Genomic DNA, 18,507 nt, shown 5'->3' with positions numbered 1-18,507 from the left:
AGTGTTCCTCGTGTAATTCACATTAAACACTATAAAAGGCTTAGTCACAGTAAGTGATGCTGGGAGAAGGCAGTGGATTTAGACAGAGAGACACTGGAGAGAAAAAGGGAAAAAAAAGAAACACACAGAGAAAGAAAAGGAGAGATTAAAAAACATAAAAAAGAAGGAAAAAGTGAGAAAAAGTGAGAAAGAGAAAGTGAGAGACAAAATGAAAGCGAGTAAAATGCAGAACATGTAGAACAAGTGAAAAAAAGTGAAAAAAGGAAAAAGAAAAAAAAAAAATCTGGAAAAAATGATGATGATTAAAAATTAAAAAGAGGCATGGCTTGTGAACCAACGATGGCAGACGTTTTAGAGCAGCTCTGACCACCACTCTCTCAATCTTCTTTAATCCAGGTGTCTCCCCTCCCCAAATGCCTTGTGTATATGAGCTTCCTGAGTGTCACGGGCACTAGGAGTTGCTACCCGAGTTTCACCAGATGGAACTCTGCTGGAGAGGCGGGGATATGGCACGCACATCAACGCAGGCAGGTGAATGATTGGAGCGACACAGCAGCAGGAGAGTAGAGGTAGTCTGAGGAAATCAACGACTTGGAGCTGTAAACTGGAGACTGAAGATAATGTAGACACGAGGAGTGGACGTGGATCGGTGATGGTAGGTAGAGGAGGAGTCAGTGGTCTGCGTACAGCAAGTTGTACCACTGCTCTGATGGGAAGAATAGAATTGGTGCAGGTAGGTAGCAGGGTAGTCAGTGGTCTGCGTGCAGCAAGTAGTCCCACCGCTATGGTGAGGAAACAGGTCCAGGTGTAGGTAGATAATAGGAAAGTCAGTGGTCTGCGAGTAGCAAGTTGTACCACCGCTGTGATAGGAGGACTTGTCCAGGTGCAGGTATGTAGTAGGGAAGTCAGTGGTCTGCGTGCAGCAAGTTGTACCACTGCTGTGTGAAGGAGTGAAGACTTGTCCAGGTGCAGGAGAGTGAAGTTGAAAGGCAAACTGTGGCTGTATGGGAACAGCGCGAGTAGAGCAATGTCTTGAGAGGCAGAGATGGAAGGCACAATGAATAGTCTGTATATAGTTGGTGCCTTGCAGTGGGGAGAAGCTGATCACAGCAGATAATGCACAATGACGCCAAGTAGTAGCGTGAGGAGATATCGAGCTTGAGTGAAAGCTTGTCCTAACTGAAGCAATGCGGAAACACAGTCTATATGGGTACCTGTATCCCGCGTAACAAACAACAATGGATGCAACTGGTATGTGAGCAAAATAGGTAATAGTCAATAGTTAGTAGAGCATACCCAGTTGTGTAGATCCGGAATCAGCTGAGAGGTGAAGCGTTGTAGCGGTATGGGAACCGCCGCTGAGTTGAGGAGAGAAGCAGCGTGGAAGCTGTAACACGATCAGCAGAGTGTCAGCGTTGGAGCGGAAAGAGGACCGCTGCTGAGTGGAGCCGGGAGCAGCGTGGAAGCTGGGACACAATCAACGGGATGATAGCGTTGTAGCGGTATGGGAACCGCCGCTGAGTTGAGCAGGGAAGCAGCGTGGAAGTTGTAGTATGAGAAAGCTGCACACAGTTTGGAAACTGTACAAACGAGTAAAGCTGGAAGCAGTTTGGGATCTGCACACACCTATAGAAGTTTCACAGGGAATAAGACTTCAAGATCAGGCCCCTACCTAGGGTTGCAGGTGCCTCAAATAGGGTGAGGTGATTGATCTGTCAATCACCTCCATGGACAGGTGAAGTTAATAGCGGGCCCTGCGCATGCGCAGATGGCAGGATAGCGAGCGGCCACGATTCCACACAGGTGTAGGTAGAAAAGATGGAGGACCTCGCACCAGTGTAGAGGCACTCACGGTCCGGTGAGTGACACTGAGGCTCTGGCGCCCTATTATCTTGACCCCGAAAAAGATTACGTGCCCTGCAGCTCTATGACTGGGTTGAGGCCTACATCTCCTTCCACAGTCTCGTGAACTCGAGCGGGACCCAATTCTCATGGCTCCTTCATATTTGCCTCCAACGCTACCTACTGGACCTGTCTGATCTCCGCAAGTGTCTCTGGTGCTGGTTCCAAAATCCTGTCCCATGAGTGGAGACTTCTGCCTGGCACCTAAAGAGCTCAGTAACCGGCCGTCCTGCTCCAGATGTCCCGGCTGTCTCTGTCAGGAGCTCCCTCTGTACTCTCCTGCGCAATTGAGTACAACCTGAACTCTGGGGCGCCTCAAGTGGCGGGACATCTGTATTGAGCCTGCCTGTGTGGCCTTCTTACATCCGTGGCCTGAATCCCCTAACTTGGCAGGGCAGCTGAGGCATCAATTCAGCTGGACACCACGTCTGCCTTCACCCAGCGGACTCCGTCGATCACCACCCACACCAAGGTGCATTGAATCTGACCGATATTACAGCTTTGCGCACCCCAAGGAAGCTGCAGGCACAGCCTGCTATAATAGCGACTGACCAGCGAACACAACTACGGCAACAACTTCATCAAGTGCCAGGCCCCTGGCTGCCGAATGTCTCCCTACTTCTCCAGGACGCTATGGCCATTTTGAGTACTGGACACACTTACCTGTGCCTGAGCCTGGACTCACCCCAGTGATTCTCCATCCAGTTGCACTGCTGATGGTTGCCCTGCCTGAGCTCCTTATGTCCCAGGTATCTGTCCGCAATCATCTGTGTGTCTGCCGCAGTGAGTACGGCTTTTTTCTTTATGCTGACACACTCAGCCTGTATAACACAAGTGTACCTGTACAATTCAATCGTACCGATCTAACCACTGTGTTCATTTACTATGTGCAGTTTGGCTGCCACCTAGAGGACACTCGCTATCCCTACAATCAATATACCCATATTGTATTGAGCCTTTAACTCTGTCCAACTACTCCAAGTGACCTTGTCTTTAATTGTAGACTACGGTACCATACTGAGGTGACTGAGTCGATTTAATATCACACGAAAAATCAAAAATAACACAATTTTTTTTAAAAAAAACACACAAAATAAAAATAAATAAATAAAAATAAAAACCTCAAAACAAAACAACAACAAAAACAATAGATATCCATCAAGGGAACTGGGTCTAGAAATCAAAATTTGTACTTGGATCGAAAACTGGTTAGAGAATAGGGAACAGAGAGTTGTGATAAATGGAACATTTTCTAATTGGTCAAAGGTCTTAAGTGGAGTTCCTCAAGGTTCCGTGCTGGGACCACTCCTTTTTAATATATTTATAAATGATCTTGGTGATGGTTTAGAGAGTAAAGTTTCTATTTTTGCAGATGACACTAAACTCTGTAAGGTAATAAAATCAGAGCAAGATGTAGCTTCTCTACAGAGGGACTTAAATAAACTGGAGGATTGGGCGGCTAAATGGAATATGAGGTTTAACACAGATAAATGTAAGGTTATGCATTCAGGGATCAAAAACAAGAATGCAATCTATAAATTAAATGGAATTAATTTGGGAGAATCTATAATGGAAAAGGATTTGGGAGTGCTCGTAGACAGTAGACTTAGCAATAGTGCTCAATGTCAAGCAGCAGCTGCAAGGGCAAAGTATTGGCATGCATAAAAAGGGGCATAGATGCAAGGGAAGACAGTGTAATTTTGCCACTGTATAAATCATTGGTAAGACCTCATCTTGAATATGCAGTACAGTTCTGGGCACCACTCTATAAAAAAGATAATTTGGAACTAGAAAGGGTTCAGAGAAGGGCGACAAAATTGATAAAGGGTATGGAGTCATTAAGTTATGAGGAAAGGTTAGCCAGTTTAGGCATGTTTACTTTAGAAAAGAGGCGCCTAAGGGGAGATATGATTACTATGGGTCAATACAGAGAGCTTTCATGGAAACTTTTTACCCCAAGGACCATACACAGGACACGTGGTCATCCCCTAAGGTTAGAGGAGAGGAAATTTCACAACCAGCAAAGGAAGGGGTTCTTTACAGTAAGGGCAGTCAAGATATGGAATTCATTGCCAGGGAAGGTTGTGATGGCAGATTCAATAGATATGTTTAAGAAAGGGTTAGACAAATTTTTAGCGGAAAGGTGTATCCAGGGATACGACCGTTAATTTAAAATAAAGGATAGTAGTGGATATAGGGTAAAAATTGGATTGCAATATTGAGTCTGGGGGGATTTTCAAAATTGAAACAGATGGGCGGTTGCCTACTCCGGATTAATTTCAAATATAAGTGCAGGATCGCAGGAGATCCAAAATAGGTTGAACTTGATGGACTGGTGTCTTTTTTCAACCTCATCAACTATGTTACTATGTTACTATGTTACTATGTAAGTTATACATGAACAAAGGATATTGGCCTAACCACAATACTGCCAGTGTGTGACTCGGGTGAGTCACTACATGCTCAAAATACAACTTTGTTGGCCACTCTGGGCCTTAACCAACCACTATTCTGCCTGCTATTACTCTACCTCTTTAAACTAATGGAGTATGATTTTTAATGTTGGATCTACCACACATGTGATTATCATTGTATCTACAGTCATCTTGCCTAATTGGAATTTCGATTTCCCTTATTGAAAGAATCTATTTATTAGGTCAAAATACCACCTAAGAAGCAAAAAACCTAACCCCCTTGCTCCTCCAATTAGGTTCCAGCCGAAAGCTTCCTCTCACAAGGACTCCTCTCCTACCAAAGTCAGACTCCAATCTGTATCAGCCTCAACGGCTGTACCTCCTCTATCTTCCTCACCTCTCCCAGCCCTGGGTCCTGACTTAGAGTTGGACGCTCCACTCACCGCCCGTACCCTGTACCAGATGCTGAATACCCTTAGATCCGATTTGCTTAATGAATGTCAGACTTCGCTGGGTGCCATGTAAACAGAGATTGCGTAATTGGGAGATCGTACAGACCACATAGAGTCCAAGATGGAGGAATTGGTTGCCTCACATAATGAACTGCTTACTTCCCATGATAATCTTCAAAGTGAGAATTCCTTCCTTAGAGATAAAGTGGCAGACCTTGAGGACCGTTCCTGCAGTAACAATATCAAGATCAGGGGCATCCCAGAATCATTTTGCTAACAGACCTTTCAAAAGGAATGGGGTGACCATACTATTTAGCACGCTGGCCAATTTTTCCCTTCAGACAAAAATAGAGGATAAGTCTGGTTGCTACCTGATTCTGGTTGGACTCTTAGATGAAAGGTTGGTGACAATTGTTTCTCTATATGCTCCCAATTCACGCCAAGTACCCTCCCTTAAAACCCTATGTAAAGAATCATCGGCGGTACAACAGGGACATCTGATTATGCTGGGAGAATTCAACTTAATGTTAGATCCTAAACTAGATGAGTCACAAACTAGATGAGTCACAAATTTGTATTCAGCTGGCGCGAATACAAATTTGGGCCCTTCTTTATCATTCCGTAAATTGTTGGCGAAATACGACCTCTATGACCTATGGTGGGTCAATTCTCCAGGAACTAGGGAGTATACTTACCACTCTGCAGTTCACAATACATACTCCAGAATAGACCTCATTCTGACTGATAAATGGACATTACAACACAATGGCTCCGTGAAAATTCTGCGAATTACATGGTTGGATAACGCCCCTGTAGAATGGTCCTGGAACCTCCACCAAACCAGAGTTCCCCCTAGACTCTGGAGAATGCCCTCCTACCTCTTCTCTTCCTTGGAATCTAAAACAGCCCTGAAGGAGGCTTTAGAGCAGGGTTGTCCAACCCGCGGCCCAGCATGCCTGTAAATGTGGCCCAGAAGAAGTTTTGGTTGTGGCAAGGGGGCAGCGCTCTTAATGGAAAAAAAAAATTCTGCAAAAAAAAAAAAAAAAAAAGAAACTACTTACCTTGCGGTCACGTCAGCTGGTACTCCGGCTCCCTCCCTTGTCTCCTCCTCCGTGCGGTGCTCGCAGTGAATGTCGGGCGTAATGTCATCACGCCCAACATCCATTGCGGAGCGCAGCACAGAGGAGACACCCGCACGAGAAGAACAATCAGCAGCACAGAATTGGAGAAAAGAAGAGAAGAGGACAGGAGAACAAGCCGATTAAAAGGTAAGTTAAGGGGGATTTTTTTTTATTATTACAAGGGACGCCGACAAGTGAATAAAAGTCACCTGGTCCTGGAGCATCATGGACCTTATCTCCCTGCTACATACTTCTACTTGTATTACTAATGGGGCATTATATATTATTCTCTTTGGCCCATTATAAGTTGTTATCCCTTAACTAACATAGTGGTGTAATTATCAAAACAGGTCAAAATTTGGGGTCACAGTGGTGTATATGTCAGGTACCCCAGGCTTGGTCAGGGCACCCTGATATACAATGCCTGGCTTAAATGATATTGCATCGAAACAATACAAAAAGTGATTATAGTATAATAACTAGAGAGGATTTTTTGAACAGGGCGATTGAAAGGTAAGTATAGGGGGATTTGAAAAAAAAGGGATATATATATATATTAACTATGTTTTCTATGTTTTTTTGGATGATCAGCTATCGTTATTGTTAGTGTATCTTATGTGCGGCCCAAACCAACTCGTCATCTGCCAATGTGGCCCAGGGAAGCTAAAAGGTTGGACACCCCTGCTTTAGAGCTTTACACCAAAACAAACAATCCAGATGACACATCCCTGTCTACACATTGGTGCGCCCTGAAAGCTGTTCTCCGGACTAAGGCCATACAAATAGGTGCCTGTTTGAAAAACAGTACCTCCTTATAAATAGGTATATAAAACAACTTTAATAATGAAATTTCAGAATAACACAATTGATGCGTTCACAAATCATATACATTGTAAATGTCTACTGATTAAAGTACAAAATAATGAACCCAGGCAACCGTGTTAATATTTCTGAATCCAAATCATCCATGTCATCCACACAAGGGGCCTGAGTCATTAAGGAGCGCAAAGCAAAAAAAAGGAGTAACTTCGCACCTTGAAAAAAACATGTTTCATTGGAAGGGATGTAAGTTTAAAATGTGGAGACAGATTTATAGTTGATGTAGGACATGTCCTACATCAACTCTAAATTTCAGTGTAAAAATAAAGTTGTCAAGTATTTGTGTGTTACATGACAAAAAGGCAGAATTTTCTTTATGTGTAAAATAATAAACTAATTTGCACCCCTTACATTGTAACAAGGTTTGTTCAGGATCAAATTCACTTCTTTCTTTGCCTTGCTCTCCTTAATGACTCAGGCCCAAGGTGACTTTCTTTGTTGCATGTGCTGTTAAACAGGCAACTTTGTTATTGCTTTGGATTTGGAGGTACTTGCATAACTTTGTTAGACACATTTTTGTTTTTGCTTTCTTTTTTTTGAAAGATTAGATAGATTGTTGAATATTCCTTGCAACGACAATAGAATTTTATCTATACTACTTTCATCCAATCAAACTTTTCCCTATCAGAGCAGATTCTAAATTAAGAAAAGTTTAAGATAAAAAACTCCTGTGACGCTCCACTCCTAACCGCTGTCTAAATGGGTTCTATATGATCATACAACAATCAAACACATAAGATCATCAACATTTATTTACATAGCGCCAGCAAATTCTGTAGTGCTTTACAATTGGATATGCAAACAATAATTTGAGACCCTTCCTTCCAGCATTGTTAGTTTTTCATAGAGAACCTTATTAATATAGAGATGAAAAAAACACTTATATTTTTTTAAATTATGTTTCTGGGTCTGTTTGCTCACACATAATATGTTGCCAGAAATGGAATTCACATAGAAATGAAAAAAAGTAAATCACAATAGTGTAATAATATCACTATGACCAATAATAGAAAATCCACAAAAAATAGTTAAAAGAGTATATAGTTATGATCAAAAGTGCTCCCTTCATATAGTGAACCGAGAATTTTCTTCCAAAGAAACAGTGATCTTGATAAAAATACACTCTTCCAGCGTGCTGCCCCCTAGTGTCAAGCCACTTACTAGAAGTATATGGAATCACCTCTTTATTCCAGCTAATGGAAAATTTGGAGTAGAAAGAAGGTTATAATTTTTGGATTAATTTGGATTTCGAATGATGCTCAATCGTTGTACACTTTGATTGAGCACAGTAAAGGGGTTCAATCAGTGACTTGTTTTCTTGAACAGGATAACAACTTCACTGAGAGAGGTCTTCTACCTACAAGTATGCGGCACAGCCATGGGAACAATTTTCGTGCCCAGTTTTGCTAATTTAACATGGGTGTATGGGAATCACAGCATATTTACAATAATCCGTTTTATGGTAATATTATGCTTTAGCGTAGATATATAGATGAAACTCTTTTAATGTGGATTGACCCTAAGGAGACATTTTATAAATTTCCTTAAATGCTGAGTAACAATGAGTTTAATTTCCGTTTTACTTGCCAAATTGATGCTGCTAAAATTGAACTTTTGGATTTGACAGTGGAAAGTGAGGGGAGCTCTGTGACCACCAAAACATTTATTAAAATGTAGATACAAATACATTATAAGAGTGGCCATTTGTCCAAATGGAAATACAATATCTGCTTCTCACAATTTTGTTACATAAAGTGGAACTTCTCTGATAAAGTGATCTGTGAAGATCATCTTATTGGAGAAGTTCTGGGTGAGATTCTTATCTCTGCATATCAGATAAGCTTAATTTAATATGCTCTTTGGTACGTAGCTCCCCTATTTTTCTTAAAAGATCCTTTTTCTATAGCAATTTACTACATTATGTTGGGCACCCTTAGTTCTTTTTTATTTCTTTTAGGTGTTTGCAAGATGGGTGCTGAGCAATTTTGAAGATTTTTTGTATGTATATGACACGTGTGAGAGTGTATTTTACTCACTTGTATTCTTCCTAAAGTGTCAAAAGCCTTATTTAGTTTTTATACTTATGTAATATTGATACACTAAAATCAGTTATCATAAGCACACTTCTAACATATATACACTTATTCCAATTAAAGTCCTTTGATAAAATTAAAGCAGTTCATGAGATCTGTAAGAAGACAGTAATTTTTCCATAAAATGAAATCACAGTGTTTAAACAGTGTTTGCTAAAATCAGCTGTTTTTTTTAGTCAGATTAAAATATTCAACAACCCTGTATACACAGATTAGGTGCTCTTCCAATGAATATAGTTTCACAAGAAAGCAAAAAAAGTAGGATCATTATATCTTATCATAACATCAGTCCCTGCTGCATAGGAGCTTACAGTCTAAATTATCTAACAAACATACAGACTAGAGTCAATTTTGATAGCAGCCAATTAACCTACTAGTATGTTTTTGGATTGTGGGAGGAGCGGCCGGAGGAAACGCACGCAAGCATGGGGAGAACATATAAACTTCACACAAATAAGGCCATGGTCGGGAATCGAATTCATGACCCCAGTGCTGTGAGGCAGAAGTACTAACCACTAAGCCACTGTGCTGCCCGCATCTTACACAATATTAGATGGCTGGTGTCATGAAGAATGTTGGTACTTAAAATGGGGCTTCTGCTGGTGTTTTTTACTGCTCCATAATACTCCTGTACCGCTGTAGATGCATGCGTGTAATGGGTATTTGTTAGCTAATGTTACAAGAAGCTTGAAAATGCAATTTATTATCTATTTAGGCTCACAATTTTGAGTGTCAATTCAAGCTATGTAAGATTACGGTCTGAAGCAGCTTGTCCTCCATATCATAGTGGTCGTGCGTTCAAAATTAGTTTATATAAACTCAGCGAAATGTGTGTGGAATAGTATACCAACGCATTTCAGCATCCAGTGGATTCTTCAGAGAATCAAATGTAAGTTAATAACGAATGACAACAGGGAAGGGCAAACAACATGACTGAACGCAGATGAACACCTGAAATAAATGGCTAAATGGCAATCAACTTTTTATGTGCTAAAAGGTTTTGTTTGATACAGTACCATAAAGTATAAAATTAAAGAAAAGTCTAAAAATACCCCAAACTTCCCCAGGCAATTTACTGTTGACCATAGTGGATTTTTTTGTGTTAAATAAATGGCCACACATTCTTGGTATTGGTATTTTAGGGGGATGGGGGGTCTAATTTACCCTAATCTAAACCATCCTATATTTGTTATGCCAAGTATTTTGAAAATTTTGAATTGGTAAAATATGATTTATATATAAAAAAATATTTATTGATCCTTTGTTTTAATATAGCAACATAATTTTGATAACGCTAGTCTAAACTAGCATTATTAAAACGGCCAGGGAGCTTGTTGAATTTTAGTTCTTTTAAGAAAGATATAAGGGCCTTTCTATCATTAACATCGTCTTATTGGCGATATGTAATTTTTTTTTTTATTGCTGCTTATAATCAGGGAATGCCACAATTTATCAAAGAAATATCACTGTGTAAGGCCAACCATTGCAGTTGTGTGAGTCAGCTAGCCAAATTTGTGATTTCAGTTCCATTACAATGGAAAAAAATAAAATGTCAATAATATTAAAAAAATTAAAAATGTTTAAAATTTACCTAATCTAATTTTGCTCTTTATCATCATCATCATCATCATCATCATCAACAACATTTATTTATGTAACACCAGTATCACTGTAAAATTGGTTGATTGAACTTTAAATTGTTAACTAAAATGATAGCTTCCAGACTACAGACAATCATGCTGAACATCTTAACTCCACATTATTTAGAATTAACACACGACTGCCATTATTATCCAAATGACCATAGCAGACTTTGCGTCCATAAGCATTAATAAATCAGGAATATAGTCTTGATACTGAAAAAGCACTTGACAAAGTCTCATGGACACACATGCAAAACATATCTGAAATTTGAAACCCGGTCCTATCTTTGCACAATTTGTCAAATAAACATCAAGATCCAAAAGTCTTGATAATTATTAGCAAATTAATACCCATGACTAGACGTACACATCATGGATGCCTCCTATATACATTTTTATTTAATCTGGCATTAGATCTCCTCATTTGAATCTTGCAAGACTGGGGTCAATTTCAAGGCATTCCCAAATGGAAAACCCAGATCAAATTAACAGCATTCACAGATGATCTACTGTTGTAGGTAGCAAACCCTGCACAAAATCTAAGACTCATCATCGGAAAATTGGAATATTTTGGAGTGATCTACGATTCATCGTTAGCATAGAAAAATCAAGTGAACCTGCTTTGCAAGAATGATGCAACCACCTTGTATTCGCCTGGATCTCAAGTGGGCAAAAACAGCAATAAATATTAGGAAATACAGCTACCTAAAAATAGATATCATTTGTGCAATCTCAATGTTAAACATATTATTATGAAATCCTTAGAAGACTTTAAAACATGGCAAGACCTTCTACTTTACATTTTGGGAAGAAGAGCAAATTTTATTTCAAATATCACTCCTTATAGTCAAGCAGCCATCTGCATTTATATAAAAGACTGACCCCACAAACATTAAATATATGCTAATACTAGAGATGGTCACTGACCCCCGTGTTTTGGTTTTGGATTCGGTTTTGGATCTGGATTACCGTTGTGTTTTAGTTTTGGTTTTTGTTTTGCAAAACCGCCATTGCGTGTTTTGGTTTTGGTTTTGTTTTGCTATTTTGTTGGAAAATAAATGTTTTTGGGCCTAAAATAACCCAATTTAGTGCTCCAACTGTTTTAGAGACAAGTAATCTAATTGTAGAGGTAATAAATCATCCAAAAAACAGTTTAATTCTTCATTGGTAGGCCTTCATTTATTCCACACACAAAACAGATTGTCTTCCTCTCCATCTATGCATATTGGCAATGCAGCCATCGTCTTTGGATATATATTACACCCTACACTTATAGTTAAATATGTAAAAAAATGGAAAAAGGCAGTTTGCTTTCTGTCTCTATAGGCCCCCCTCCACTTGTTGAAAAAACAAAAAATACAGCCGTTATAGACTGTACAATATTAATTGACATGGAGAAAGCCAGTTTGGTTTCTGTCTCTCTAGGCTCCCCTCCACTTGTATAAAATACCCAAAAATTCAGCCGTTATAGACTGTACAATATTAAGACAAATGGACAAAGGCAGTTTGGGGTCACTTTGTCTATGACACCCTACCCTTAAGGATTAATTGCCCAAACAGCAGCCTTTCAAGACGGTACGTGATATGGAAATGCCACAAGTCCCTTTCCTCTTTGGGGGTACATTGCACCCTACACTTACATAGAAAGTTTTAAAAAGATGTTATCATCAACATCTTCAGCTTCATCCTCACCCTCATCAGTGTGTACGTCATCATCACAGACTATCAATTCATTGCCACTTGAATCCGCCATTAGAGAACAGTCAGTGCTTGGATGTCTTGGATGGTGAAGGCCTTCCTCGTGGAAGATGTAGTTCATTTTTATAAACATCATTTTCTCCACATTTTTGGGAAGTAACCTTCTATGGCGATCACTGACTAAGTTCCCTGCTATGCTGAACACTCGTTCAGAGTACACACTGGAGGGTGGGCAGCTTAGGTATTGCAAAGCAAGTTTGTACATGGGTTTCCAAATGGCCTGCTTTTCTTCCCAGTAAGGAAAGGGACTGTCTGACATTTCCATATCAACTACCTCTTGAAAGTGATCCTCCACCATCCTTTGCATGTTTATACTCGTATTGGATGAAGTTATGGGCAGAGTGACTCATTTTTTGGAAACATCCTTCAAACCAGCCCAGATGTTACATTGTTCTGGTCTGCCCCCCTGCGTCTTCCCTGCTTCTTTTTTGGAAATTTAATTTTTTACGAGCAGCAGCAGCTTGAGAAAGTGATGGAGGACACGTCGTCAAGCCGAGGCCCAGTTCAGCGGACAAATTGCTGAGCAATAGCTCCTTGCAAAAGTTCACATCTTGCTCATTTACAAGTAAAGACTCATTGTATTTTTTAAACCTTGGATCAAGCACAGTGACCAAAACGTACTGATCCGAGTTCAAGATCTTAATAACTCGAGGATCATTGTGAAGCGAATTAAGTACTTGATCGACAAGGCCAACATACTTTTCTGAATTACTTGCTTTCAGCTCCTCCTTCATTTTCTCAAGCTTCTTTTCCAATAGTCTAATTAAAGGAATTACTTGGCTCAAACTAGCAGAGTCTGCACTCACCTCACACGTCACAACTTCAAATGGTTTCAGCACCTTGCACAGGACTGAAAGGATTCCCCACTGTGCAAGAGTGAAATACATCCCCCCTCCTTTCCCAATATCATGGCTTGTGCAATATGCTTGGATGGCTTTGCGCTCTTCCTCCATCCTCTGAAGCATGTACAGGGTGGAATTCCACCTAGTTACCAACTCTTGCTTAAGTTGGTGGCAGGGCAAGTTAAACTGCTCTTGGAGCTGCTGTAACCTCCTACATGCTGTGGCTGAATGCCTGAAATGGCCTGAAATTTAGCGGGCCACCGAAAGCATCTCCTGCACCTCACGGTTATTTCGTAGGAAGCTCTGCACCACCAAGTTGATGGTGTGAGCAAAACATGGAATATGTTGGAAATCACCCAGCTGTAATGCTCGCACTATATTGTTGGCGTTATCAGAAATTACATACCCTGGGGAGAGTCCGAGTGGTATAAGCCATGCATCAATCACATCTCTCAGTTTGCGTAACAAATTGTCAGTCGTATGCCTGTTAGTGAAGCCGGTAATACAAAGAGTGGCCTGCCTGTGACAAATGTTACGTAGTGGTGTACATGCTGCTGCTGTTTCTGCTGGTGAAGGTGAATGACCAACCCAGTGGGCTGTCACAGTCATATAGTCTTTGGTTTGGCCACTTCCACTTGTCCACATATCTGTGGTTAAGTGGACAGTGGGCAGAATGGCATTTTTCAGCGCAATCTCTGCATTTTTACACACTTTTTGGTATAGTTGTGGAATTGCTTTACGGGAGAAATGGTGTCGCGATGGAATTCTGTAACGCGGACACAAAACCTCAATTAACTGAAAAACCAGCTGCGTTTATTGTGGAGATTGGATGCAGATCTGACACTAACATTGCAGCCATGGCGTCTGTGATTCGCTTGGCGACTGGGTGACTGCTGTCATATTTGCTTCCCCTCGCAAATGATTGTTTCACAGTTAATTGCTGAAATGTAGGACTGGTCATTTTCTTGACCTGCCTCTGGGATGACGATTCACCCCCAGCAGCAGCAACAGCAGCAGCAGTGGGACTAATGCAGTCTTCAGAGGAATCAATAATAGTGCAGCCTTAATAAGTGGGATGCCGGGCTAACTCCGAGCGCTACTGAGGATATTGATGAGGATGGTGTGGTGGGTGTATTTTGTAGCCGTCGGGATGTCGGTGAGCAGAGGGTCTTAGCTGATGATGGAGTGCTTGTATTTTTTTGGGAAGAACTTTCAGCTTTTCCCAACACTTTGCCATGAACTCTCGTAAAATGGCGTAACATAGACGAGGTTCCAAAATGGTTAAGGTCCCTCCCTCGACTGACTGTGGCTTGACATACACTACAAATGGCTATACAATTGTTGTCTGGATTTGGGTAGAAATAATTCCACACATAAGAAGTTGATTTTTTTGTTTTATGCCCAGGCATGACAATGGCCTTTTTCTTGTCACGTGCCAGAACTGCTGCCACTGGTGCAGGACTGACACAAACATCCTCATCCTCATCAACATCCTCATTAGTGCCCTCGTCGCCTACACAAATCTCCCCCTAATCCTCTTCTAATTCCAAAGTGACATCCTCAATTTGGGTACACTCGGGCTATTAAGGCACACATCAGCAGAATGCTCACGATTAGACATCCCACTGTTGGATGGACTCTCCACAGGGATTGTTGTCATTTGTGAATCAGAGCAAACATTCTCCTCTAATGCCTTACTGTTATCTTGCAGCTCGGCTTTGACGCGTAACAGTAGTTGTGTACCAATTGTAGGCTGGGCAACTTTTTGGGATCTGCCACGTATAGCCAAAGGTGAAGGCCTCATTCTCTCTTTGCCACTGCGTGTGTAGAATGGCATGTTTGCATCTATTTTTTTATCGGCACTTAACTTTTGCTCAGTTACACTTCTTTTTCGCTTCAATACAGTTAATTTTTTTTGGTTTTTGTTTTTTGCACTGATTTCGAAAAACTCTGTTGTTTGACATCGCCTTGGCCAGATGACGTACTGGGAACATTAACATCAGGACTGGTGACAGAACCTGGTTGCTCATTCTGATAATATGTGGACTGCTTTGAATCCATTCTGAGCGCAAAGCACTGGGGAGTGCTAAAAATTAGTTGGTAGATACTGCTGACAGATATTACTTTTAACAGCCAGAAATATTTATGCACAATTATGGGGGACACCCCAAAAGCACTGAGGAGTGCTAACAATTAGTTGGTAGATACTGCTGACAGATATTACTTTTAACAGCCAGAAATATTTATGCACAATTATGGGGGACACCCCAAAAGCACTGGGGAGTGCTAACAATTAGTTGGTAGATACTGCTGACAGATATGACTTTTGACAGCCAGAAATATTTATGCACAATTAGGGAGGACACCCCAAAAGCACTGGGGAGTGCTAAAAATTAGTTGGTAGATATTGCTGACAGATATGACTTTTAACAGCCAGAAATATTTATGCACATTTATGGGGGACACCCCAAAAGCACTGGGGAGTTCCAAATATTAACAAAAAATAATAAACCTCTATCCTCCTCTCTTCTGTAGCGATTTTTGTTAGAGCAATTGCAAGAAAAATATTGGATTCTCTGTCCCTGCTCTAATCAGCCTGTGACTACACCCTGCTCTCTCCCTCTGTCGAATGGCGATGGATTGCTGTGGAGGCGTGTATTTATAATGTTGAAGTATCGCGAGATCCGACGACGTCACGATGACGTTCGCCTAGATTTGGAATCGGCACGGGCTGGCGAGTACTGAGCTACTCAGCTCGGTACTCGGATACCCAAAGTTCGGGTGGGTTCAGTTCTCGGGGAACCGGACCCGCCCATCTCTAGCTGATACTCACTTAGAGCAACATTTTTTTACCCGATATGGATCTATCTAGCTCTATCTAGCCACCCAAACGCCTTGTACACCAGGCTGCAGCCTAGTCAGCCATTTGGATAATCAGGCCCTACATATAGAGAAATACACTACAAAATATATTATAGGAGCTATTTGTCCCCTTATAGAAGACATTCTATTGGATTGCAACCCACATTAGATTGTCAAAAATGCACATATAGGGATGCATCTCTCTATCACTGTTTATGGGATTGTCCACAAAACATTCTGGACCCAAGTGAAAAATTACCCAACTATACACCTCCTAAATTTTGCCCCCTTCTCCCCAGAGTGGGATATTCTAAAAATTCTAAAAATTCACAAAGGGAAGAAGAAAACTACTCCTAATTATATCTGAATAGAATTTTCAGGTATTGCACATAGAAGTATGAATTGATTTCATATCCAAAGTTTAGCAACACTGATAGACAACTTATGTGTATGACGAAACCAGGGGTGCCATCAGAAACTGTGGGGCCCAGTACTAATTAATTTGGCAGGGCCCTCCGTCCCCATACATGTGCCACCAGGGCTGCCAAGAGAAATTCAGGGCCCGGGTACAACAAATTCATGGGGCCCACCTCATAGTCGAGTAAGTCCCAAAAAATGTTTGTGCCGCATAAAAATTCACGGGTGTGGTCATACATTCAGGGGCGTGGCAATGCATCGTTGGGGCGTGGCTAGCCTAACAGTGGTGCAAATTTTTGGGGGTGTGTGATCATACATTTGGGGCGTGGCAAATCAAAATCACTAGGTCCTGAATTCACCAGAGCGTCACATATGTCCCAGCACTCCTGACTTTTAAGACATCTACCACCACAGTCTAGTATACAAAGAATGCAGTGTGTACACAAACAGTTCAGTCTTGGCCTGCACCTTACATTGGGCACGACACTCACCAAAAATTCCCATTGTCCCTACTAGAATCACAACATTTCATACACTCTGCTGCTCTCTCCTACCTGTTCTTCTCACTTTCACCACCTGTAGCTGCTGGTTTCTTTAATTGCGGCTTTGTCTGGATCCTGGAATGTTGAAGGACCTATTTGGGGGAAAAAATGGCTACATTTAGAAAATTACAGCCAGACGCTGCGTTAAATCAATAGCACCCACGATTTATAATTAGGCCTTCCTCCAGCCCCAACATTAAAATAATAGTATTCACATTTAATAAATAAACCTATTTCCCTTCCTGCAAACAGCCTAGCAATACCTATTTCCCGCAACCATCACTGCCATTAATAAATTCATAGTCACATTTAATAAATAGACCTCATTCTCCCTAAACTCACCCCCATATTCAATAGCCCCCAAACCACCCCAACTTAAATTAATAGTCCCCACTATTAAATGTGCCTCTCCCCTTTTTTTTTAACTCTGTGCTTCTCTCCCCTTTTTTATTTATTCTGTTTCTAACCCTTTTAATTTTAACTCTGTGATTCTCTCCCCTTTTTTATTTATTCTGTTTCTCTCCCCTTATTATTTTAACTCTGTGCTTCTCTCCCTTTTTATTTATTCTGTGTTTCTCTCCCCCTTTTTAACTATTCTCTTTCTCTCCCCTTTTTTATTTATTGTTTCTCTCCTTTTTTATTTATTGTGTCTCTCCCCTTTTTTATTTATTGTTTCTCTCCTTTTTTATTTATTGTGTCTCTCCCCTTTTTTATTTATTGTGTCTCTCCCCTTTTTTATTTATTGTTTCTCTCCTTTTTTATTTATTGTGTCTCTCCCCTTTTTTATTTATTGTTTCTCTCTACTTTTTTATTTATTCTCAGCCTCTCTAACCCGTTGTTTTACTCCCCCTTCTTTATAGCACTGTCCGTTTCCTCCCTTTGCCTCTCCGTTTCTTTACTTACCTCCTGTCAGCTTCTTTCTTTTTCTCTTCTTCTCTTCTGTCTTCTCTTCTTTCTTCTAGCTGTGTCTTGTCCGGCGCTCCTCACTGACTGACGGGCGTACCCGCTCCCCCCCTCTCGGCGGCCCTGTGTGCCACATCTCCCCATACATGTGCCCTCCTCCCTCTTCGCCATACATGCTTCCCCTATCCCTCATCACAGTAAATGTTCTCCCCACTCCCTCATCACAGTAAATGTTCCCCTCCCCGAAAGTAAATGTCCCCCTCTCCCCTCCCCGCAATTACAGTAAATGTCCTCCTCTACCCCTCTCCCCCCCTCCACAGTTAAGGTTCCCCTCTCCCTCTCTCCACAGTTAAGGTTCCCCTCTCCCCCCCTCCACAGTTAAGGTCCCCCTGGCTCTACCTCCACAGTTAATGTCCACCAGGCTCTCCCTCTACAGTTAAGGTCACCCAGGCTCTCCCTCTACCCTCTCCCTCCACAGATCAGGTCCCACAGGCTATCCCTCTCCCTGCTCCCTCCACAGTTCAGGTCCCCTAGGCTCTCCCTCTCCCCCTCCCTCCCCAGTTAAAGTCCCCTAGGCTCTCCCTCTCCACCCCTCCCTCCACAATTCAGGTCCCTCAGGCTCTCCCAGTCCCCCCTCCCTCCACAGTTCTGGACTCCCAGGTTCTCCCTCACTCCCACC

This window comes from Mixophyes fleayi, chromosome 10 (assembly GCF_038048845.1).
Source record: "Mixophyes fleayi isolate aMixFle1 chromosome 10, aMixFle1.hap1, whole genome shotgun sequence".
NCBI classification, from domain to species: domain Eukaryota; kingdom Metazoa; phylum Chordata; class Amphibia; order Anura; family Limnodynastidae; genus Mixophyes; species Mixophyes fleayi.
The sequence above is the reverse complement of the archived record's forward strand: the minus strand, read 5'-3'. Positions refer to the sequence as shown.